Here is a 23,869-nt window from a genome sequence, read left to right as displayed (position 1 = left end):
TTTAGTTATGGTAGGACGGAATTGATTCGATTATCTTTAATATCTTACGTAAATATTACGGGATATTATTTGCCAAAAGATAAAATTTGAGAAATATGGAATAGAATTATCCGGAACATTCCAGAACATTCTGACTCGGGATTTAACAGTTATCAGAAAATGGAGACGGTTTTTGACCCGGACTCCGAATGTACTCTAATTACTGCCAAAACGACCGTATCAGGACGTAGATGACAACTAAGAGGTTGATATTAATATTTGAGCAATCACTTGACGATAATCTTACGAACTGTCACAAATCGTTCCGCGGATCAAACATGCGGCCCAATCATCACCGGGTGGTTTGCGAGAGGTGCGAAACGAGGTGTCTCTGAGCCCCCACTTTGACCGAGGCTTGGACAAGGCGAAAGTCAAAGTATAGCCATCAGGTCAATCAAGATTACAACTCGACGACTATGGCGACGCGAGGCGCTCAAAGGATCGAGCCAAGGACCTATCGTCGGGAACATTTTAGAGTCTGTCGACTATCGGGGAGGGTCGTTTAAAGTCCATTAGACTACGTAAGGAGGCTCGCCAGCCACAAGAAGAGACCATACCTGAGACTTAATCGAACTTCGCGGGGAAACAAGAAATATTGAAAGCAGCAGGACGTCGGTAGAAACTGCTGAGGATCCGCTTGCGTCGGTCTCAAGCGAACTCTGACGAAATTTGGAGGTGAACCGCTTGCGTTGGTCTCAAGCGAACTCGGTCGGGTGACCATATTGATGACTTTGGGGAATCTGCTTGTCTCTGTCCTCAAGCAAACTCTCGTTGGGTGATTATTTTGACGACTAGGAACATCTTGATCGTCATGGGAGAAACTTCGAGTGAGCAGTACTGCAAAATACTACTACGCTGGATAAAATAAATTGAGCAATACTGCAAAATACTGCTGCGCGGGATAAAATGGGTTTGGACAACACTGCAAAATATTGTCGCGCTGGACAAAACGCGGGCCGGAACGAAAGAAAATCGTCGAAACGGACCAAAATGATAAAATAGCATTTGAAGAAAAGGCGCACCAAAGATGGGCCCACAAATAACGAACTCATAACGAACTTTTGAAAATTCGTATGGAGGGAACAAAAGGAAGAGGCGCAGCAAGAGCTGCGTCTCTTGGAAGAGGCGCAGCGCCTGCTGCGTCTTTTCCCCAATTTGGCAATTCTTGCGTAAAAACGCGAAATCAGAAGGTTTATTGTTCATTTTATTCGAAACATAAATCACTCCATTCTCTCTCAAATCTTCACCATTTCCGTCAAGGTTGGATTCAAAAGCTTGCTTTAAATATGACTAATCGAGGTATGTGTCTTAATCTTGCATTAATCATCCGTATTTGTCGAATTTTGAGCCGCAATATCTAGGGTTTTCGACCCTATTTAATCGAAAATTTGGGGCTTTTCCCCCAAATGGATTTGTCTTGCCAAATTGATGCTAGGAATGGATAGTAGGTAATGTTAGGAACATAACCATGTATTTGCTTTGAATTTTCATCGGGGTTTGAGCCCTTGAGCGAATTTTGAGACGGTTTCACAGCTAGATCGTAAATTGCTTCGAAAATGGTCTTAGGATTACCCATTTGTGATGAAATTTGATATTTGGAACCCTTGGATGATGGGTAAACTTCCCGTCATTTCGGAATTTTGGTTGGTGACAACTTTTGCAGGGCACCTTTTTAGGGCATAACCGCCATTATAGCGAAATGCTGCCGAATTTTCGACTTGGACCCGGGACTAGGCTTTGACTTAGACTTGACTTGACCCAATTTATCACATGAGTGATTGGGTTGGCGGGAATATGGCCAAGGATGGCCAAAAAAAAGACAGTTTTCAGGGCTCCGGAGGCTCGAAAAAAAAAAAAAAACTTAACAAAGGTTCGCCGTCACGTGACGCGGCCTGAATTCACTTTAATGTTGCAGGTGACGATGCTTCTACTTCTGGGAGGACTCCCATGGATGTAGATGCTGCTGTTGTGGAGGAGGCTTTGGAGCAGGCCTTCAACGCTGCGGTGATGGCTGCTGCGGACGAGATTCCCGAGGAGGAGGCTGCCGAGGAGGAGGAGATTCCGAGACGGGCCCACCTCGGACGAGGGGGTCGTCAGCTGAGAGGGGCTCCCGCGTGGGCGGAGACTTGGGAGAGTAGGCACCTTGTGTGGGCTGCAGAGGGTCACTTGTCCTACAGGACAGTGAAGAGCTTGGTAAATAGGAATTCCCTAACTCATTGCCTATCCCTTTCTATTTTTGTTCAAATTTCCTTTCAAATTTACTTAAAACTAAAGATAGCTTTATTTCGAATCATAATAGGAGGCCGGGAACATCAGGTCGTTCTCGGGGTACACGACGGCGATGGAGCACTACGAGCGGCTGTCGGCGGAGGAGAGAGCCATGATCGAGCGTGGAGCGTTCGGTCCTCTGGTTCAGGTTTGGAGGGATATCGTGAAGAGGAAGTTGCGGGCCAACCTTAGCCTGGTTCGCGCTTTCTTGGATCGATTTTGGGATACGACTTCCACGTTTCACCTGCCTTTTGGTGAGATGGGAGTCACTTTGGAGGATTACGGCATGATTTTCGGTGCCGTGCGGGATCGAGGAGATGGTGTGGCGGAGACGGCATGAGGGCGGATTCGGCCGAGGCGAGGAGGTTGATTGGCCGGAACCCGTCGCCGAAGGTCTGTTGCGGTGTGCGGGTTTGGTACCCAGTACCTACGTTCGAGATTACTTTGCGGGGAAGACCCCGGCATCGGTGGTGATTGATGGGAGGGAGACTGCTCCTCCTCCTTGTACAGCTGAGCAGAGGGCTCGTCTTTGGTTTGGTGGTTCTTGTCTTCGATTTACCTCGGAGACAAGGGCGATAGGCTATCGACGAAGCTTCTCCCCTTTCTTTCTGACCTGAGCTCCCTAGGGCGTTGGGATTGGGTCACTGCTGGCTTTGCGGTCCTCATCCGCTTTATGAGGGCCATGGTTCGTCCGGAGTTGATGGAGAAGGGGACTTCTCCTGGTGCCGTCGGACCCGGGCTACTGTTGGAGGTATGAACCTTCCTTTAGATCAAAGTAAATTCTTTTCTTTTATCAAAGATCGAAAGATCGTCATTGACTATCCTGTTTTGCAGGCGTGGGTGTACTCTTATTTCCCGGGCCTCGCGCCCAAGAGGACGGAGCCGCTGGAGAGGGCCTATCCCGTGGTGAGGGATTGGGTCATGTGCCGGACGAAGAGCAAGCGTTCTTCTCACAATGTCTACCGGCGGGATGTGAACGCTCTTCAGCTGAGCAGCGTGAGTATCCCATTCGCATGCACTTATTCTTCTCATACTTTGTTTTAAATTGATCATAGGAATGACCTCTGCCTTCATATTTATCGCAGTGGGTGCCCAGACCTTGGGCGGAGTACGCTGGAGCGCCTCCTTTTGTCGCTGAGGTCCTTCGACCTAGGAGCCCGAGTCGGCTGTTGCTGTGGACGTCGATGGGTCCCGTGTGGTATCTGGGCGAGCGTTTAGCCCGTCAGTGCTTTCGGGGCGCGTTGACGGTTCCCGTCGATCCTCCTAGGACGATGTTCAGGGAGCCTTCTGAGGCTGAGAGGGAGGCAGACTTGGCTGGTGCCAGCGGCGACGACCTTCTTCTGCCTGGTGAGGACTACTCGGCGTTCCTTTACGGGAGGTTGGCGTATTGGCCAGTGGTGGTGAGTATCCTTTATTTTTGATTTGACTTCGGGAATTACGATGAAAGGTCGTCGATTAATGAGAGCCATTTGTCTTTGCAGGAGGTTGAGGCGGCGGGCATCGAGCCCCCAGTGTACCCCGAGACCCTTGAGTACACTGACGCGACTGGGAGGACGACGATCTCCGAGCTGCGTGACTTTGACGTAGCTGTGACGGATGCTGGCTTAGATGATTTGGCAAAGATCGATCCGGAGGGTGAGTTCTTATTTTGCATAGTTTTCGTGTAAGAACACATTTGATTGAACTTGTTCGCCATCGAGAATTCTTTTGAAATGCAGGTCGCGCCATCTCGGTTTGTGGCACTATGGAGGGTGGCCAACCGGCTACGAGCTACGGCCATCGAGGCACTCGTCGGCGGTCGAGGTCGTCAGGTATGAACCTCATTTGTTTTTCCTTGATCTTTGGTTTTTCAGTTTTGTTTGAAATGATTGACATGAGCCAATTTCTTGTTGTCCACAGGCCGATCGTGAGCTGGAGCGGGAGTTGACCCAGTCTCGGGAGGAGACGGCTCGTTTGTCGAGGGAGCTCGAGTTTCGGGATGCCGAGATTGCCGCTCTTATGGCGAGGGTTGCCGAGCTGGAGGGTGCCCAGCAGTAGTCTGCGTGGTTTTGATTTTGAACATTTTTGGATTTGTTTGGGGCGCAAGCCCCCAGTTTAGATTTGGATTTGTTTGGGGCGAAGCCCCGATTTGCACATTTGAACTTGTTTGGGCGAAGCCCCCGATTGCTTGTATATTTGCTTTTTGTTGTATATACGACGGCCCGAGTGCCTTTTGTTCTTTGGGTTGCGTTGCTTGTACTGCGCAGTTAGCTTTTGAACAGGTTTGGTAGACAACGGTTTACACCGTCATGCTGCCGAAATTTACATAGACAAATCACGTAAGACGTACATTTTTATATACATATAAGGCCTTTAATTAGTGCAAAATGAGACTCGAAAGGATGTGATAATGCAAAAATTTTGTCGGAAATGACCGGACGGTAGGGAGGGTTACCCCCGAAAAAAAAAAGAAAAAGATCCCGGATTTACCAAAATTACTCGGATTTACCAAAATAAAATCCCGTAGGAATAGGAAATTATTCGCATATAGAATTAGGAAAGATCCAAACGCGGAAATCACAGGAATAAGGCTGGGGAAGAGGCGCAGCATGAGCTGCGTCCCTTTGAAGAGGCGCAGCAGGTGCCGCGCCTGTTCCCAAGCAGGTCGGTTCTGACGGATTTTTGGAAACAACAATTAGTATAAATAGAAGCGTCGACGAAGCTTTAAATCATATAATTCTTCCGTCTCTTCTTCGCCGATTCACACATAAAAACTCCCAATAAATTTTCAAGAGAAAATTATCATCATGAATACCTTAGAGATTCGCTTGAAGGAATGGACTAATGAGTTTTCGAACATTGAGAAACATGACATGGGTGCTTATAACCTTGGATCTTTGCTGAGTTTGAAACTCATTAAGGTTGTAAAACCGTTCTTGGACGCTTGCCTTGATTATTGGGACCCAAATTACCATGTTTTTGCGTTCCCAGGAGGTGATATTTGTCCTTTTCCGGAGGAAATTGCTGCTATTGGGGGGTGGGACCCCGAACATTTACCTGCCATCCCTTCGACTGCTCAAGGGTATAAGAGCAAGTTTAGAGATTTGCTTGGACTTACTAGACTTGAGGTAGATCGCCTTGTTACTCCGAAGGGCGTGAGGATGCTAGATTTTATAGACCGATTCATCAACAGGGCCGACCCTACCGTCTCTTATGTTGCTAGGAGGAGAGCATTTGGCTTCTGTTTGCTTCATGTTTATGTCTTTCAGGGACATGTTGATGAACATTTGAGAGGTGATCCCCGTCTATTGGGTCTTATTGAGCAAATGGAGCTGCGCAGGAGCCCAGCTTGTCTATGTTTGGGGGAGATTATCTTAGGTTTGGACAATAGGAAATCCAACCGCGATCTTCCATTTCTGGGGAGTCCCGTTATCTTACAGGTAAAAGACACCCTTCTTTTTTCTTCTTTTTTTTTTTTTTTTTTTTTTTTTTTTTTTTTTTTTTTTTTTTTTTTTTCGTGGGTGTCTAATACCTGTTTTTTGGAAGGTTTGGCTTATGGAACGGCTCCGATTGCTCGAGCCCCCAGTACATGCACTTTCCTATCATGCCCGTATGATTTCGATGAGGACACGGCTGTACATGGTGGACTTCACCCGGGTCTGCGATTATTGGAAGAACAAGCTGAAGAATGATGATGGCCCGCCGATCGGTGGGTCGTTCCGTGGTGGCACCTCAAGTCATCCTTTGGGGTGTCTTCTTTGGATCCTACTAGGTCCGCGCGCATTCCTGGATTGGAGTTTATGGTGTGCATCTTTCCTGAGAGATTGATGAGGCAAGTCGGGTTGAAGCAGATGATTCCTAGGCTTGACACCGTTCATGATCTGCTATGGCGCTTACTACGGAGAGCCGAAGAGAGTGGGCCATGAAGTGGGCCCAGAGAAACATGTGGTTCTTGAACTTCTCCTCCAATGCCTTGTGGGTGTCGGACTCTTATCTGAGGTGGAGGAAGGCCGCAACTTCGGAAGAGCGCGAAAGACTGAGGAAGCGCGAGCCCGTTGACTACAAGGTGCGCGAGGGAGAGAAAGAGAAGGAGAAGCATCTGACTGAAGGAGAAGAAGAAGCCGGGTTCCAAGTCATTCATCCTTCGAAGAAATCGAAGACTACTCCTGTCGCAGAGATGGTGGTTGGCAAGAGTGGAAGAGTCAGGCCTCGAGAAAGACCGTTGATGATTAGGTCTGAAGTGGTGCAAGAGCGCCCGGCTCGAGGTCGTGACAAGAAATATGACAAGAACGACAAGGGCAAGGGGAAGATGGAGGAATAGCCCAAGTCTTATTTATTATTTGATTATTATTATTATTGTTGTCATAAGAAAGGAGGGATTTTTAGAATCCTAGCCTAGTCTATTTTTATTATTTGCCGTATTATTATTATTAGAAATTGAATGAAATAAAAAGGTTAAGTGGTTATGAAACCGTTGTGATTTTCCTTAATTATTCTTGTCGAATTTCAAATGCAATGCAAATGTCCTTCTATTTACATTTTAAATATAATGGTGGGTTGAATCCCTTGAAGGATTGCCTACGTATTCACTTTAAAAAAGCGAAATCAAACCCTTGCGCGTAGTTCGAGTAAATGTAAAAGAATAATTGTTCGAAACAAGAGCTTGTAATGAACATAGAAAATAAGCATGAGCCTTTGCTTACTCGGGAGGTGCGAATTTAGTTTGTTTGATGATATGAGGATGACAAGTTTGCCAAGATACACGAGCATAGTGACATTCAAATGGGCCAGGGGCCGTTTATTTAGTGCCACAAGAGCGACACGTAGGTTTACGCGAGGCGCGTTTTGTTCCTGTTCTAGGCATAGTATCGTTTCAGTTGGTCGAGATTTGTGGGGTTTGAGAACTCATTCCCGTCTAGGTCTGTGATTCTAACCGCACCCCCTGGGAGTATTGATTTGACTAGATATGGTCCGGCCCAATTAGGTTTGAATTTTCCCCTTGGGTCGACAGGTAAAAGAGCTCTGACCGATTTGAGAACTAAATCTCCTTCTTTGATGTTTCTTGGCCTGACCCTTTTGTTGAAAGCTCGTTTGATACGTGCTTGATATGTTTGGACATTATGTAAGGCACGAAGCCTACGTTCATCCAGGAGGATGAGTTCTTCGTATCTATCCCTCCTCCAATCGGCTTCAGGGATTTGACTTTCTAGTAGAATACGCAAGGATGGTATTTCTAGCTCGACTGGTTGTACGGCTTCCATGCCGTAAGTCAAATAGAAAGGAGTAGCCCCAGTGGGCGTCCTAACTGATGTTCGATACCCCCACAAAGCGAAGGGTATTTTGCTTGGCCAATCTCTATAATTGTCAGTCATTTTCTTGAGGATTGTGACGACATTTTTGTTAGCCGCCTCTACCGCGCCGTTGGTCTGTGGTCTATAGGGCGAAGAGTGGTGATGCTTGATCTTGTACTTGGCTAGCAATTGTTCGGTTTCGGCTTGGAAGTGGGACCCATTATCACTGATGATCTCATGTGGGCAACCATATCGACAGATGATGTTATTTTGTATGAATTTGGCTACATTTTTGGCCGTAAGAGCGGTATAGGAATCCGCTTCTACCCACTTGGTGAAGTAGTCAATTGCTACTAGGATGAAACAGTGACCTCCTGTTCCGGCTGGGGTTATTTTCCCAATTATGTCAATTCCCCAGGCGGAGAATGGCCAAGGAGATGTCATCGTATAGAGCAACGAAGGAGGGACATGTTGTACATTCCCGAAGATTTGGCAATTGTGGCAATGTCTCACATATTTGATGCAATCGGATTCCATTGTGGTCCAATAGTACCCTAGACGTGTGATTTTCTTTGCCATCATAGGTCCACTCATATGAGGACAGCATTCTCCGTCGTGGACTTCTTCCATCACCTTTCGTGCCTGTGAATGATCAAGGCAACGTAGGATTACAGTAAGAGGTGTTCTTTTGTATAATTCTCCTTGCATAAGAACGTATTGTGAAGACAATAGGCGTATAGCTCGTTGTCCCCTCTTGTCCATGTCTGGTGGATAGGTACCATTAAGCTTGAAGTTTAGGATTGCTTGGAACCAGGGTTCCTGCGCGATTTCTTCTTCATCGGTAATTTGATGGATATAAGCCGGCTCCGACCGTCGTTCGATACACAAAGGCATTTCCATCATGTAGTCTGGCATGTTTATCAAAGATGCAAGTTTCGCAAGAGCGTCTGCAAATTGATTTTCTTCTCGAGGTAGGTGTAAGTAGGTTACGTGATCAAAGAATTGAGCGACTTGGTCTATCCTAGCCTGATAGGGTGCTAGGCTTTCACTTCGGATTTTCCAGGATCCCGTAACTTGGTTGATGATTAGCGACGAATCCCCATGCACTCGGAGGTTTTTGATGCCTAAGCTTACTGCCGCTTGTAGTCCAATTAGACAAGCCTCATACTCTGCGGCGTTGTTTGTCACCTCGAAGTCGAGTTTGACAGTAATCGGTGTATGCTCGCCTTCAGGAGAAATGAGCAACACTCCTATCCCAAATCCTCTTAGGTTTGATGCTCCGTCAAAGTATAGGTCCCAGGAGTCTACATCTGTTTGAAGTATATCCTCGTCGGGAAATGACCAAGTATCTATGGTTTGTGCGTCGTTGATGGGATTTTCTGCGAAGAATTCGGCGACGGCGCGACCCTTTATTACTTTCAGTGGCACATATTTGAGGTCAAATTCTGAGAGCATCATGGTCCATCTTGCCAGGCGTCCGTTGAGGACGGGTTTCTCGAAGAGGTATTTGACTGGATCCATTTTGGAGAATATCTTGACGGAATAACTGAGCATGTAGTGACGTAACTTCTTTGTTGCCCACACAAGAGCGAGGCATGTCTTTTCGAGTTGTGAGTATTTGCATTCGTATTCCAAGAACTTCTTACTTAGATAGTAAATAGCTCTTTCTTCACTTCCTACGGTTTGAGCTAGCATGGCACCCATGGCGGTTTTGGTTACCGTGAGATACAAACCAAGAGGTTGATCTTGTTGTGGTGGCATGAGCACTGGTGGTTTAGCCAATATCTCCTTGATTCGGTCGAACGCCTTTTGACAATCATCATCCCACATGGTGTGGTCTGTTTTCTTGAGTTTCTTGAAGATAGGCTCGCAAATCATCGTAAGTTTCGATATGAATCGACTTATGTATTGAACTTTTCCCAGGAATCCTCTGACTTCTTTTTCTGTTTGAGGTTGTGGCATTTCAATCAGAGCTTTGATTTTGGAAGGATCTATTTCTATACCTCGTTGGCTAACGACGTATCCTAGGAGTTTGCCAGACGTTACCCCAAATGTGCATTTCTGAGGATTGAGCCTCATGTTATACTTCCCACCTTGCGAAGAACTTGCGAAGGTTCGCAATATGTCCCTCTCTCTCTTTGGACTTGACGATCATGTCATCTACATATACCTCAACTTCTTTGTGCATCATGTCGTGTAAGAGTGTAGTTGCGGTGCGTTGGTATGTAGCTCCGGCGTTGATCAATCCGAACGGCATTACTGTATAGCAATAGGTTCCCCATTGGGTGACGAATGCGGTCTTATGCATGTCTTCCATGGCCATCTTGATTTGGTTATAACCCGCATACCCATCCATGAAGGATAGTAGTGCGTGGTCTGCAGTATTGTCTACCAATATGTCGATGTGAGGCAGAGGGAAGTCATCTTTTGGACTCGCTTTGTTCAAATCCCTAAAGTCAACACAAACTCGGATTCTCCCATCCTTTTTGGGTACGGGTACTATGTTAGCTACCCAGTCAGAATACTCGGAAACTTTGATGAACCCGGCTTTGAATTGTTTATCCACTTCTTCCTTAATCTTTAGAGCCCACTCTGTTCTCATTCGTCGGAGCTTCTGTTTCACAGGCTTGAAACCTGGCTTAATTGGAATTCTATGTTCGGCAATATCCCTGTCGATCCCCGGCATGTCTTTGTAGGACCAAGCGAAGTCGTCTTTGAATTCATTTAGGAGGTCGATGAGGTCGGCCCGTTCGGTAGAGCTCAAGGTAGTCCCTATCCTAAGTTCTTTGGGTTCTAGTTCAGTTCCTACATTGATGGGTTCGGTGTCCTCATTATGGTCCCCCTTCCCCTTCCGTAGTATTTCTTTGGCTACGTAGGGAGGTATTTCGGTCAAGTCCGGGTCTTGGTCATCCTCGTATCATCATAACAGAATTGCACTCAAGATAACGCAAAGAGTAAGCGAGAACCCGATTTATTCATATTAAGATTTGAGTAAAGTTGAAACAAAGAAGCCAACTGATCCATGGTCCGTGGCGGCAAAGGAACGAGAATTGGGGCATTCCCGAACTACCGTGACTACTCGATGCTAGGCTAGGAGAAACAAAGGGAGTGGGGATGACAACAGGAGTAGACTCTCTAATGACTTCTCTAGACTCCGACTCGACTCGACTCCGACTCGAACTCGTCGTCTTGGTTGGTTCTTTGAACATCTCTCCTTCTCCGTGGTGAGTTTGAAGAGCCTTCCTTGATTGTTGGTCCATTTGATAGATTTTCTCCATCCTTTCTGCTGCTTTGTGTCGATTTCTGTGATCAATGCGGTGGGGTTGAAACGATTGTCTTGAAGTATTGTAGTAATGATCTCATCTTGCGCGGCCCTAACAAATCGGTCCTCTCCAAACAGGAGGCTAACAGCTTGTTTGTCTAAGCAAGGTGCTTGACGGGTTTTGACGGTAGGAACCGTTTCCGGAGGGATGAAGTAGCAATCGTGAAAGATCTCGATTCCGGCTAACTTCCTCTCGAGGTAATGCCAAGGTTCGGGAAACCCGTGAAAGAGTTCTGAACTTCATTCTTGAACGAAGTATCCATTTAAGGTGGGGAGATATGGCTTCATTTGGACTCCTACATACTTGCGATTTTGGACTTGAGCGAGCATTTCGAGAACTTCTTGTTTTGTGGGTTTGTACCCTAGTCCAAGTGGTATTCTCGATGAGTTGCCTTTCTTGTATGGCGCGAAGGTGTTCTTCCGAATCGGGTTCAAAGGCATTCCAGGGAAGTATCCCTGATTTTTGAGTATGTGGTTGACCACCAAGTTAGAGTAGGGATTATAGTACAAGGGTGCCAACTCACTTTCTATGACATTTACACTTTGGAAGCCCCCAAGTTCGTATATGGGATCTGCAAGGACTTGATTGTTTGATTGCTTCTCAATTATTGCCTTGATAGGCGACGAAGTGATCGTCACAACTTTGCCATTGAGTGGGATCTTGATCTTTTGATGAAGGGTGGATGTTACTGCTTTGGAAGCATGAATCCAAGGCCTCCCCAGAAGTATGTTGAATGAAGCTTCGATGTCCACTATTTGGAAGTTGACCTTTCGCTCGATTGGTCCCGTGGCTATGGTTAGGCTAGCAAGTCCAACCACTTTTCGTCGCGTACCGTCGTATGCACGTACACCTTGATTGGTGGGAGTCCAATCTGACTCTTTCATGCCCAATTTGTATGCCGTTTTGAGGGGTATGACGTTGACCGCGGAGCCATCATCTACCAAAGTCATTGGCACATTCTTCTTTAGACAGATGACAGTGATGTATAGAGCAAGGTTGTGACTAGCGCCGAAAGGTGGCAAGTCTTCATCTGAGAAAGTAATAGGATTACTTAACTTCGGTGATTCTTGGAAGACCAAGTTGACTACATCTTCGGGAGTAGAGTTATGCGCTACATTCAATTTGGCCAAAGCTGGCAGTAAAGCTTGGCGATGTGGAAATGAGCTTGCCACTAGTTGCCGGTGAAAGATCGCCTTGGTTTTCTGTAATTGCTTGAGCAAATGATCAGTGGGATCATCTTCGTTGTCATTTGGTGTGATGACATTGGTTGGACCGTTTTGAGTAGTACTTTGGTATGGACGACCCGAGCGAGTTAGGTGATCCACATCTTGATCTTCGCCATTTTGGACTATTTCTTTTACCAAAGAGTTTTCGATGAGATATTCGTCTTCGTCGTCATCGGCCCAAACCCCATTGATTGCAGCTAGTTCCTTCATCCTCATGATGTCACTTTCTAGTTGTATGATTTGATTGACTAGCTTGTCGACCACGGTGACTACTTCTTGCATAGTGGCGTTTTGAGAGAAGGTCAATGGTACGCGTTCTTTAGGCGTTGCCTTGGGATCGCGTAAGGTCGTTACCATGTTTTCTAGTTCCCACACTTGTCTGTCTACACTCCTTGCCCATGCGATGAAGTCGGAAACGGTAGGGGAGATGGTAGAGTAGAGTCTTTCTTTCTCAATTGCATGAATTTCGTTTTCGATGGGAGAAATGAGATGTGAGCAATCTAAGGTAGATTCGTCACTTGTAATCACTAGAACTCCAAGAGGATTCTGAGTGTTGTTGGGTTTACCTCCTGGTGGGATTGGAAGTCGACCGTCTTCAATCATATCCTGAAGCACGTGTTTCAACTTGTAGCATTTTTCTGTATCGTGCCCCTTGCCCCTATGGTATTCACAGTAGGAATTTTCGTCCCAGAATTTGGACTTCCTTTCAGGTTCGGGAGTAGGCCCAATGGGTTGGAGTTTACCTTGCTTCATTAGTCTTTTTAGAGCATTGGAGTATGTGTCCCCAAGGTTTGTGAACTTCCTTGGTGGGCTAGTTTTCTTGGATGGCTCGAGAAGGTTAACTTCGTCGGTCTTGCTAGTAGAGCCGTATGAACGACTTGTGGACCCTTGGTATCCTCGACCTACCGTTTTGGACAAGAGTCCTTTACGGATGTCGTCTTCAATTCGTGTCCCTAGTACAGTTAAGTCTTTGAAGGTCTTGATGTTTTGATATCTCAAATGGTTGGCATATATGGGCTTGAGATTGTCCACAAACTTTTCCACGAGAGTAGCCTCGTCCGGGCGTTCAACTAGTTGGGTACTAGTCTTCCTCCACCTACTTAGGAAGTCGGTGAATCCTTCTTTGTCATTTTGGGTAAGAACCTCTAGAGTGCGCATGTTGACTTGGATCTCGGCATTATCCGCGTATTGTTTCGAGAATTCGATGGCGGCGTCCTCCCAAGTAGCGACCTTTTTGTGATCTAAAGTGTAGAACCATTGCTTTGGGATGGTGTCAAGAGATGAAGGAAAGATCCTTAAGAACATCTCGGGTTTGATGCCTTTGATAGACATGTAGTCCTTGAAGGCGCGGATGTGGTTCAAAGGATTCTCATGTCCTTTAAACTTAGGGATATCCGTCATGCTAAAGTTAGTGGGCAATTTGGAATTGACGGCTTCATACTTACGATTGTTCTCCCTGTAAATGTCATCCCCCTTAAGGTACATCAATTGCTCCTCTAGGTATTGGAGTCTTTTCTCAGCTGCAGTCGTCCCTTAGAGAGGATTCTCGTCTTTAGACTCGTCATCGGAAAATTGTAGTACTCCACCTTTAGGGGGAGGTAGCTTTCCCTCTAAATCAAAGATACGGCCTTCGATAAGTTCGAGGCGGTCATAGGTTTGTTCTTGAGTGATTTGCATTTGGGCTATCGCGGCTAGGATTCGATCACTATTTTCTTGAATTTGCTGGAGGTTTGTTTCATCACTTGACCCAGGCATCTTGGAAACTGGATAAGAGATCGACGACGAATCAAAACACGATCGACCATTCTATCACACTTGCTAAAAGAGGAAAAGTTTTGACTCGTGAAGTGGGTGTGTGCCACTTGTGTTGAGTGAGTTTTGAAGAAAGACAAGGTCTTTGAAAATGTGTGTCCTAGCCAACTGTAGTGTAGTTGTAGGAGTGGACTCGAGGTGAGGTTTGAAATGGGCTTGTGGCCCGAATTTTGACACGATAAACGGACAGAGTTTTGACCGGATTTTGTGCTAATTAAAGGCCCCTTTTTTCGAAATTCTTGATTGAAATTGGATTTTGATTTTTTGAAAATTCGTCATGATTTGTTTTGAAATGGTGATCACGTAAGGTTTACATATTTATACAAGCATTATAACGGGATGCTGAGTGCATTTAGAAGGGTTTTGGTTTAAAGGGTGGGTTGCCATACCGAACCATCAAACCCGAAGTCTGTGGAGAGGCTCGTGCCAAACAAGAGTAAGGCCGATTCCTAGTCCATTTCCTCAAGTAGTGAAGGCCCTTGATACAAACAAGAGTAAGCATCATGGTATGGATGACGTCAATCGCTATCCATCCTTAGGCCCAAATAAGAATTAGGACCGTTTAGACGGGACGATTGGTCGAATGGGTTGGGTTGGGCCTAGGAAGGCCGATTAAAACGGTCTAGGAAGACCGAGTTATGAAAACCGACAATTGTCTTGTACAAACTTATTCCCTAACCTTGTTCAAGTTTCACCCTAGCTACACGTAAGTGTATATCCCCAGCGGAGTCGCCAAACCGTGGGACGGGCCGCCCACGGGGCGCTTGGTTGAGAAACGAGGGAACAAGCGTTTGCATTTTGTATGGAGTCGCCACCAATTTTTATGGGAAATTGGAACCGTTCGAATACCTCGTGCCATGTCAAGACACAAAGTAGTGACATGAACACTAAGCAATCGTTACCCTTAGCATTCTATGTCTAGAATGACTCTCGTGGATGCCAATGAACACGGGTGCTCACGGAGATCTGGAGTAAGGGGTGAGGGTACGTATTAGGAAGCTCTTTTGATCGAACACCTAATCCCGCCCGCCTCGATAGCGGCCTCTACTAATGATTAGGGAAGTTGTTCGTACTTGATATATCGTCGGCTATATGCATGCAATGCAACATCCAAGTTTTAATCCTAGCATGTGAGGATTTACTAAGTCGGTGAACAAGTAATTAGGCATACAATTGGGTCGAAGTTGGATTTAATGCTCATTTACATGTGAAAGCATACAAATGATGAAAGAAATACAATAATTATAAATTACAATAATGAAAATTACATTAATTACATTAGGATAGGCGATTTATGTCGAAAATACCTTTAAAACGGATTATTTGAGAAAAAGAAATTAAAGAAATTAAAACACGACAGATCAGAAGGTGATAATACGAATATTAGTGAATTAATACGTAAACTAATTAAACTACGTCAAGGCAGAAAAGGAGTTCAGAGACAGAACTCATCCTGGAACAGGCGCAGCAGAGACTGCGCCCTTTGGAAGAGGCGCAGCAGATGCTGCGTCTGTTCCAAGGGTGAGTTCTGGCTGTGAAGCCGGAACTGCAAATCGTTAATGTTAATTGGTAATTTTAGGGATTGATTAGAATTATTTGCTCGGATGAAAGTAATTAATGGATTATTTACATGTGATTAAAGTCATAAAAACAGCAAAACATGAATGAGACGGAAATAAACGGATTAATTATGTGAAGGGCAGATGTTAATGAATAATTAATAAAACTAACTAATTAAACGAATTAATTACCAACATGACGAATACGAAGAATCAATGAATAAACAGATTAGAATGTATCAACAATAAATCCCAGAAACTCAATATGATGAAATTGAACTTCTAAAACTCGAATTGAATATTAGTGACGAAAACCCGCGAATATTGGATTATAAGGGATTTAAGTCGGAATGATAGTGAACTAAACATGTGAATGATGAATGAATAACATACATATGAATTATTAAACTATCATGATGAAGAATTAACAGACGAACAAAACAAAAGAAATATTTTTGATACGAATCACAGAGGACGGAGGAAGAAGAAAAGAAGCAGGAACTGCGGCAGCCTCACGAAGAGGCGCAGCAGGTGCTGCGCTCCTTCGAAGAGGCGCAGCGGTTGCTGCGTCTTTTCTCGACGTCTGTCTACTGGAAATCCGCAAAAAAGGTTTTAAAAGACGGCTTTAGAAATCGGTTTTAATTAGATGTTTTCGACATAAACCTTACAACGATGATACGATAAAACAAAATACAATAAATAAAGAGAAATTATTACACCCTCAGACTTACATGTTGACAGAACGAGATGAACTAAGAAGATCGATTAGTGAATGCTCGACGCGAATGCAAGGAAAGAATGCCCTCGTAAGAGGAAAACGATTTAACAAGTTGATTAATTAGATTGATTGAGTGTAGTGGTCAAATTGGTCGGTCATGCAACGGAGAGGCTGGTACCCGGAAGGATCCGAGCTTACGTGGTCGGAAGTCCAAGCACGTAGGCGCCAATTAGTAAGAACGAAGTCTAGAATGCAAAGGGAGAAGAGAAGGGCGGACACTCGCGTGAGAAATATGAGGAACGAAGGCTCCTATTTATACTAATCACACGGAGGTTTAGGGTTTCGGAGACTCTTTGGAAGTGAATCTCGGAAAGATATAAAAAGATACGTAAATCATGCAAAGAAGGGCACGGGAAGAGGCGCGCAGCCACTGCGTCTCTTGGAAGAGGCGCAGACTTGCGTCTATTCCCGAGGAGGTTTCCTCTGTTTAAGAAAGATTTCCGTGTTTTAGTTATGGTAGGACGGAATTGATTCGATTATCTTTAATATCTTACGTAAATATTACGGGATATTATTTGCCAAAAGATAAAATTTGAGAAATATGGAATAGAATTATCCGGAACATTCCAGAACATTCGACTCGGGATTTAACGATTATCGAGAAAATGGAGACGGTTTTTGACCGGACTCGAATGTACTCTAATTATCGCCAAAACGACCGTATCGGGACGTAGATGACAACTAAGAGGTTGATATTAATATTTGAGCAATCACTTGACGATAATCTTACGAACTGTCACAAATCGTTCCGCGGATCAAACATGCGGCCCAATCATCACCGGGTGGTTTGCGAGAGGTGCAGAAACGAGGTGTCTACAGGAGGTAGTACCGGACCCTGTTTCTTTTTCTCCCGGTTTTTCAATCACGCTTCCGTACACATTTCAGGAATTGACCTATTCGATTTCAGCCTCAAATAACGAGCATTAATACATTTTTCACGATTATCCGAGGTTCAACGAATACTGGTTTATGGCATACCGGCACCATTAAATGTCTTCCGTTGGTTTTCAAATTTTGCGTGGCCGCTTTATCTGACCCGAGAAACTTTCTATGTAATTTCGGAGAATTTTGTTCCGGGACCCTGGAGTTCCGTAAAACCGTGTATTATACACTTCAATTTGAGCCATTCGGGAGGTCGTACAGGGACCCTGTTTCTTTTTCTACCGAGTTTTCAATCACGCGTCCGTGCTCATTTCAGGAATTAACCTATTCGATTTCAGTCTTTAATAACGAGCATTAATACATTTTTCACGATTATCCAAGGTTCGACGAATGCTGGTTTATGGCATAACGGCACCCCCAAATGTCTTCTGTTGGTTTTCAAATTTTGCGTTGCCGCTTTATCTGACCATAGAAACTTTCTATGTGATTTCCGGGGAATTTTGTTCCGGGACCCTGGAATCCCGAAAAACCGTGTATTATACATTTCAATTTGAGCCGTTCGGGAAGTCGTACCGGACCCTGTTTCTTTTTCTCCCGGTTTTTCAATTACGCTTCCGTACACATATCAGGGATTAACATATTCGATTTCAGCCTCAAATAACGAGCATTAATACATATTTTACGATTATCCAAGGTTCGACGAATGCTGGTTTATGGCATAACGGCACCCCCAAATGTCTTCCGTTGGTTTTCAAATTTTGCCTGGCCGCTTTATCCGACCCGAGCAACTTTCTATGTGATTTCCGGAAAATTTTGTTTCAGGACACTGGAATCCCGAAAAACCGTGTATTATACACTTCAATTTAAGCCGTTCGAGAGGTCGTATCGCACCCTGTTCTTTTTCTACCGAGTTTTCAATCACGCGTCCGTGCTCATTTAAGAAATTAACCTATTCGATTTCAGCCTTAAATAACGAGCATTAGTACATTTTTCACGATAATCTGAGGTTCGACGAATGATGATTTATGGCATACCGGCACCCCCAAATGTCTTCCGTTGGTACTCAAATTTTGCGTGGCCGCTTTATTTGATCCGAGGAATTTTCTATGTGATTTCCGGAGAATTTTGTTCCAGGACCATGGAATCCCGAAAAACCGGGTATTGTACACTTCAATTTGAGCCGTTCGGGAGGTCGTACGAAACCCTGTTTCTTTTTCTCCAGGTTTTTCAATCACGCGTCCGAGCTTATTTCACGAATTAAACTATTCGATTTCAGCCTCAAATAACGAGCATTAATACATTTGTCACGCTTATCCGAGGTTCGACGAATGCTGGTTTATGGCATACCAACACCCCCAAATGTCTTCCGTTAGTACTCAAATTTTGTGTTGCCGCTTTATCTGACTCGAACAACTTACTACGTTGTTTCCGGAGAATTTTGTTCCGGGGCCCCTAATCCCGAAAAACCGTGTATTATACACTTCAATTTGAGCCGTTCGGGAGGTCGTACCGGACCTTGTTTCTTTTTCTCCCGGTTTTTCAATCACGCGTTCGAGCTCATTTCAGGAATTATCATATTCGATTTCAGCCTCAAATAACGAGCGTTAATACATTTTTCACGATTATCCGAGGTTCGACGAATGCTGGTTTATGGCATACCGGCACCCCCAAATGTCTTCCGTTGGTATTCAAATTTTGCGTGGCCGCTTTATCTGACCCAAGAAACTTTCTATGTGATTTCCGGAGAATTTTGTTCCGGGATCTTGGAATCCCGAAAAATCGTTTATTATACACTTCAATTTGAACCGTTCGAGAGTTCGTACCGGACCCTGTTTCTTTTTCTCCCGGTTTTTCAATCACGCGTCCGTGCTCATTTCAGTAATTAACCTATTCGATTTCAGCCTCAAATAACGAGCATTAATACATTTTTTACGATTGTCCGAGGTTCGACGAATGGTAGTTTATGGCATATCGGCACCCCCAAATATCTTCCGTTGGCACTAAATTTTGCGTGGCCGCTTTATCTGACCCGAGGAACTTTCTATGTGATTTCCGGAGAATTTTGTTCCGGGACACTGGAATTCCGTAAAATCGTGTATTATACACTTCAATTTGAGCCGTTCGGGAGGTCGTACCGGACCCTGTTTTTTTTTCTACCGAGTTTTCAATCACGCGTCTGTTCTCAATTCAGGAATTAACCTATTCGATTTCAGCCTCAAATAACGAGCATTAATACATTTTTCACGATTATCCGAGGTTCGACGAATGCTGGTTTATGGCATACCGGCACCCCCAAATGTCTTCTGTTGGTTTTCAAATTTTGCGTTGCCGCTTTATCTGACCCGAGCAACTTTCTATGTGATTTCCGGAAAATTTTATTCCGGGACCCTGGAATCCCGAAAAACCGTGTATTATACACTTCAATTTAAGCCGTTTCAGAGGTCGTATCGGACCCTGTTACTTTTTCTACCGAGTTTTCAATCACGCGTCCATGCTCATTTCAGAAATTAACCTATTCGATTTCAGCCTCAAATAACGAGCATTAATACATTTTTCAAGATTATCCGAGGTTCGACGAATGCTGGTTTATGGCATACCGGCACCATTAAATCTCTTCCGTTGGTTTTCAAATTTTGCATGGCCGCTTTATCTAACCCGAGCAACTTTCTATGTGATTTCCGGAAAATTTTGATCCAGGACACTGGAATCCCGAAAAACTGTGTATTATACACTTCAATTTGAGCCGTTCGGGAGGTCGTACCGGACCCTGTTTCTTTTTCTCCCGGTTTTTCAATCACGCGTCCGTGCTCATTTCAGAAATTAACCTATTCGATTTCAGCCTCAAATAACGAGCATTAATACATTTTTCACGATTATCCGAGGTTCGACGAATGCTGGATTATGGCATACCGGCACCCCCAAATGTCTTCCGTTAGTACTCAAATTTTGAGTTGCCGCTTTATCTGATCCGAGGAACTTTCTATGTGATTTCCGGAAAATTTTGTTCCGGGACCCTGTAATCCCGAAAAACCGAGTATTATACACTTCAATTTGAGTCGTTCAAGAGGTCGTACCGAACCCTGTTTCTTTTTCTCCCGGTTTTTCAATCACCCGTCCGTGCTCATTTCATAAATTAACCTATTCGATTTCAGCCTCAAATAACGAGCATTAATGCATTTTTCACAACTATCCGAGGATCGACGAATGCTGGTTTATGGCATACCGGCACCTCCAAATATCTTTCGTTGGTATTCAAATTTTGCGTGGCCGCTTTATGTGACCCGAAGAACTTTCTATGTGATTTTGGGAAAATTTTATTCCGGGACCCTGGAATCCCGAAAAACCGTGTATTATACACTTCAATTTAAGCCGTTCGGGAGGTCGTATCGGACCCTGTTTCTTTTTCTACCGAGTTTTCAATCACGCGTCTGTGCTCATTTCAGAAATTAACCTATTTGATTTCAGCCTCAAATAACGAACATTTGTACATTTTTCACGATAATCCGAGGTTCGACGAATGCTGATTTTTGGCATACCGGCACCCCCAAATATCTTCCGTTGGTACACAAATTTTGCGTTGCCGCTTTATCTGATCCGATGAACTTTCAATGTTATTTCCGGAGAATTTTGTTCCTGGACCCTGGAATCCCGAAAAACCGTTTATTGTACACTTCAATTTGAGCCGTTCGGGAGGTCGTACCGGACCCTGTTTCTTTTCCTCTCGGTTTTTCAATTACGCGCCCGAGCTCATTTCAGAAATTAACCTGTTCGATTTAAGCCTTAAATAACGAGCATTAATACATTTTTCATGATTATCCAAGGTTCGACGAATGCTGATTTATGGCATACCGGCACCCCCAAATGTCTTCCGTTGGTACTAAAATTTTGCATGGCCGCTTTATCTGATCCGAGGAACTTTTTATGTGATTTCCGGAGAATTTTGTTCCGGGACCCTAGAATCCCGAAAAACCGTGTATTGTACACTTCAATTTGAGAAGCAACGGTGGACATATGCAGGTACTGGTATGCGATAAACCAACATTCGTCGAACCTCGGATAATCGTGAACTATGGTTTAATACTCGTTAATTGGGCCTGAAATCGAATTGGTTAACTCCTAAATTGAGCTCCGGCACGTTGTTGAAAAACCGGAATAAAAAGAAACGTGGTCCGGTACGAACGCATGAACGACTCAAATTGATGTGTATAATACACGATTTTCGGGATTACAGGGTCCCGGAACAAAATTCTCCGGAAATCATACAGTAGGTTCCTCGAGTCAGATAAAGCAGCCACACAAAATTTGAGGAGCAACGGTGGACATTTGGAGGTGCCGGTATGCGATAAACCAGCATTCGTCGAACCTCGGACACTCGTGAACTATGGTTTAATACTCGTTATTTGGGCTTGAAATCAAATTGGTTAACTCCTGAAATGAGCTCGGGCAAGCTGTTCAAAAACCGGAAGAAAACGTCCGGTACGACATTCTGAACAACTCAAATTGAAGTGTATAATATACGATTTTCGAGATTATAGGTCCCGGGACAAAAATTCCCGGAAATCACACGGAAGGTTCCTCAGGTCAGATAAAGCGACCACGCAAAATTTGAGTAGCAACGGTGGACATATGGAGGTGCATGTATGCGATAAACTAGCATTCGTTGAAACTCGGATAATCGTGAACTATGGTTTAATACTCGTTATTTGGGCTTGAAATCGAATTGGTTAACTCCTGAAATAAGCTCGGGCAAGGTGTTGAAAAACCGGAAGAAAAAGAAACGTGGTCGGGTACGACCTCCCGAACGAATCAAATTGAAATGTATAATACACGATTTTCGGGATTACAGGGTCCCGGAACAAAATTCTCCGGAAAACATACAGTAGGTTTCTCGAGTTAGATAAAGAAGCCACACGAAATTTGAGGAGCAACGGTGGACATTTGGAGGTGCCGGTATGCGATAAACCAGCATTCGTCGAACCTCAGATACTCATGTACTATGGTTTAATACTCGTTATTTGGGCTTGAAATCGAATTGGTTAACTCCTGAAATGAGCTCGGGCACGTTCTTGAAAAAACGGAAGAAAAAGAAACGTGATCCGGTACGACCTCCCGAACAACTCAAATTGAAATGTATAATACACGATTTTCGGGATTATATGGTCCCGGAACAAAATTCTCCGGAAATCACACAGTAGGTTTCTCGAGTTAGATAAAGAAGCCACACAAAATTTGAGGAGCACCGGTGGACATTTGGAGGTGCCGGTATTCGATAAACCAGCATTGGTCGAACCTCGGATACTCGTGAACTATGGTTTAATACTCGTTATTTGGGCTTGAAATCGAATTAATTAACTCCTGAAATGAGCTCGGACACGTTCTTGAAAAAACGGAAGAAAAAGAAACGTGGTCCGGTACGACCTCCCGAACGACTCAAAATGAAGTGTATAATATACGATTTTTGGGATTACAAGGTCCCGGAAAAAAATTCTCCGGAAATCACACGGAAGGTTCCTCGGGTCAGTTAAAGCGGCCACACAAAATTTGAGGAGCAACCTTGGACATATGGATGTGCCGGTATGCGATAAACCAGCATTCGTTGAACCTCAGATAATCGTGAAATATGGTTTAATACTCGTTATTTGGGCCTGAAATCGAATTGGTTAACTCCTGAAATGAGCACAGACACGTTGAAAAACCGGAAGAAAAAGAAACGTGATCCGGTAAGACCTCCCAAACGACTCAAATGGAAGAGTATAATATACGATTTTCGGGACTACAAGGTCCCAAAACAAGATTCTCCGGAAATCACACGGAATGTTCTTCAGGTTAGATAAAGCGGCCACACAAAATTTGAGAAACGACAGTGGACATTTGGAAGTGCCGCTATGCGATAAACCAGCACTCGTCGAACCTCGGATAATCGTGAACTATGGTTTAATACTCGTTATTTGGGCTCGAATTGGTTAAGTCCTGAAATGCGCTCCGGCACGTTGTTGAAAAACCGGAAGAAAAAGAAACGTGGTCCAGTACGAACTCATGAACGACTCAAATTGAAGTGTATAATACACGATTTTCGGGATTACAGGATCCCGAAACAAAATTCACCGAAAATCCCACAGTAGGCTCCTCGAGTCAGATAAAACAGCCACACAAAATTTGAGGTGCAACGGTGGATATTTGGAGGTGCCGGTATGCGATAAAACAGCATTCGTTGAACCTCGGATACTCGTGAACTATGGTTTAATACTCGTTATTTAGGCTTGAAATCAAATTGGTTAACTCCTGAAATGAGCTCGGGCACGTTGTTGAAAAACCGGAAGAAAATTTTTTGTGGTCCAGTACGACTCAAATTGAAGTGTATAATATACGATTTTCGGGATTACAGGGCCCGGAACAAAATTTTCCGTAAATCACACGGAAGGTTCCTCGGGTCAGATAAAGCGTCCACACAAAATTTGAGGAGGAACGGTGGACATTTGTGGGTGCCAGTATGCGATAAACCAGCATTCATCGAACCTCGGATAATAGTGAAATATGGTTTAATACTCGTTATTTGTGTCTGAAATCGAATTGGCTAACTGTTGAAATGACCTCGGATTAGTGGTAGAAAAAGCGAGAGAAAAAGAAACGTGGTCTGGTACGACCTCCTGAACGGCTCAAATTGAAGTTTATAATACGCGGTTTTCGAGATTCCAGGGTTCCGTAACAAAAT

The sequence above is a fragment of the Silene latifolia genome, chromosome 3, assembly GCF_048544455.1.
Source record: "Silene latifolia isolate original U9 population chromosome 3, ASM4854445v1, whole genome shotgun sequence".
In the NCBI taxonomy this organism is placed as follows: domain Eukaryota; kingdom Viridiplantae; phylum Streptophyta; class Magnoliopsida; order Caryophyllales; family Caryophyllaceae; genus Silene; species Silene latifolia.
This window is presented reverse-complemented; position numbering follows the sequence as displayed.